The 2756-nt window shown below is 43.7% G+C and overlaps 1 long non-coding RNA gene across 1 annotated transcript; it reads left to right on the plus strand.

Moving 5' to 3' along the window:
- The first annotated feature begins 1112 nt into the window (after positions 1–1112).
- LOC311108677 lies at positions 1113–2552 on the plus strand. The gene is made up of 3 exons (XR_014610530.1): positions 1113–1151; positions 1896–1934; positions 2110–2552. It is a non-coding gene; the product is annotated as an uncharacterized lncRNA (long non-coding RNA).
- Positions 2553–2756: the final 204 nt, after the last annotated feature.

Below are 2756 nucleotides of genomic sequence, written 5' to 3' on the forward strand. Positions count from 1 at the left end.
ATCCGTCATCCATACTGATATGTCTGCCAGACATGCAGAGATGCGATTCGCCACCTGGTTATCAATGCATTAGATTTATTCATTGATTTATCATTGTTTGCTTTTCTCAGTCAGCTGTTTAGAGCGCTCATTGCTTTGTTTTCCAGGTGCTCGTGTGTACAGGTGTTCTCCGTGCTGTCTTTGGACTGAAGTAGTAGACCATTTATTTAGCTTTATTATTTTCTATCAATATTTGTTTTCTTTCCTGGATCAGCTGAGGATGGTCGACAATATCACTAGACAACTAACCTACATCTAGGCACCAATGAGCATCCAATCTATCCAACAAGTAGGCCTATAAGGTGACTCTTTCAAATCAGAAGAGGTTAACGTTCGGTTAGAATGCTAATTAGCGTCAAAGTAGACATCTTGCAAAACTACAAATCCCTGCAAGCTCCTGCACGTCGTCTCTAGCTGGCACCTTTGCTAACAGGTAGTGTGTCAATTTAAAAACTTGCACATGACAGTTCACAGAATAGTCAATTTAAAAGACAGTTTGCCAATTTATTCATTACTACATTTAGCTAACATTAGATAGTTAATCCAGAGATTCTTACCTTTTCCTCGATTCGGCAGTCTCGCCCAGATCATCATGGCATTTATAGTTCTTTATTATAGCCACATTAGCAGCTAATTAGCATTTCATTTTGGTGGGGTAAATACAGGCCAATATATTGATAAAAGTCACCTTGTCCAAGAGAGATTTACACGGTTATCAAAATGTCACCCCAGGGTAAGCCTACACGAAACACAGCCCTTATTTTAAGTGTTTCTAAAATCCCCAATGGGAAAAATGAATGGTGGAAAAACGATTGGAATCATTTCTCTGTTTTACCGCTAGGTTATACGGGTATTATGACTCATACTGTGGTCCTCTATTGCCGGCTGCATACAATGCATTTGGACGGTAAGATGAACTCAATAACGCCATCTGCTGGCCTTTGGGCTACTTTCAACAAATACCTAATTTGTAGACAATTTAGGAGCCTCGTCTCCTTCAACCTGAAGAGGGCACTGTGAATTTACCCCCGCACCAAGTTCTGACACATTTCCATGCGCGTTTAAGTTCCTGCTGAAGCTATCGTAAACATTGGCGGACTGTGGAGAAGCAGGTGAGTCTGAAAAAGAATGACAGCTGTCAACATACTTAAAAAAAAAAAAAAACGCTATAGTTACAGCTCTGGTTAGACTATCACGGAGTAACGTAACGTGGCAGCTCGTCTGCCCTGCGGTGAATGTTGTCCAGGTACAGCAGAGTTGTTATTAGCTCGCTAGCTAACGTTAGCCTGTGAAGTGATGGGGTTGTAGCTAGCTAGCTATTATCGTGTGGCTTCACTGTTACACGTTGGCTGATTTTAATATTGCATCATTGATATTGGTTGTTACTTGAACCAACAACGTTAGATACAGAACCAGTTAACGTTAGTAGCTAGCTAGCTAACTAGCCTGTCTGGTGTACATTTAGCTATTTAACGTTAGTAGCTAATTAGCCAACCTGTCTGATGTCTTTCTTTAGCTAGTTAAAGTTAGCTAGTTAGCTACCTACCTGGCTAGTTAGCTACCTACCTGGCTAGTTACCTACCTGGCTAGTTAGCTACCTTCCTGGCTAGTTAGCTACCTTCCTGGCTAGTTAGCTACCTACCTGACTAGTTAGCTACCTTCCTGGCTAGTTAGCTACCTACCTGGCTAGTCACCTACCTACCTGGCTAGTTAGCTACCTTCCTGGCTAGTTAGCTACCTTCCTGGCTAGTTAGCTACCTACCTGGCTAGTTAGCGAGCAAAGACCGCACTGTCAGCTGGATGCAAATGCAACTTGGTCGTCATGCATGTTGTCATCACGACACTGTGTGTTACAGATGGACCTGAGAAAGAAAGATGAAATCGTACGCGCAAAAGTAAGTAGCTAGCTACATCATTCTAAACCAAAAGTTACTCTGTTTGTGTGCAGAGTTTTTCCAAATGGCGACAAAAAAATGTGGCATGAAATTGACAATATTCTCTACCCTATGGTTCACTGACCAACGCGCTAACCAGTGTTTCTTCCTGTCTTTTCTCCACATCACCTATTAGAATGAAGGGAAGGAGTTGACCAAAGAGGAGAAGCAACGGCTAAGGAAAGAGAAGAAACAGAATGGAAAGGAGGATGAGAAGCACCAGTCAGAAAGCCAGAAAGAAAAGAAGTCTGTCGCCCCATCATTGTTCAAGCCTGGTTCCGTATTGTAACCAAATGCTGTAACCAACTCTTATTTAGTTGTCGTCTTAAATGTTCTGATTGTATCATTTCAATATCTTTGAAAAACAAATACCAATACTTGTTTTACTAATTCCCATAAACTGCTAGCTTCGTCATTGGTCCATTTACCCATCAATCCTATCCAGCATCCACTTCATCGGTCAATGCACCTGTCTGTCTCTGTCCCCAGCTCCCACAGCGTTACCTGCCCCTGCCTCTGCACCAATACCTGTGCCTGCATCAGGAGCTCCCTCCCACTCCTCTCCTGACCCCCCCCCCCCCCCCCCCTCCCCAGCAGACAAGCCAGACAAAAGCAGAGCTGAGCTGAAGGCAGAGAGGAGAGCCAGGCAGGAAGCTGATAGGGCCTCCTCCAGCAAGACCAAGGCCCCCTCCCAGTGAACTAAACCCAGGTACATCACAACAGCTGCTGGTGGACCTGTGGAGCACCTTGTTGACTTGTGATATGATATACTTTATAGGTCCC

This window comes from Coregonus lavaretus (genome assembly GCF_964263955.1).
Source record: "Coregonus lavaretus genome assembly, chromosome: 33".
Taxonomy (NCBI): Eukaryota; Metazoa; Chordata; class Actinopteri; order Salmoniformes; family Salmonidae; genus Coregonus; species Coregonus lavaretus.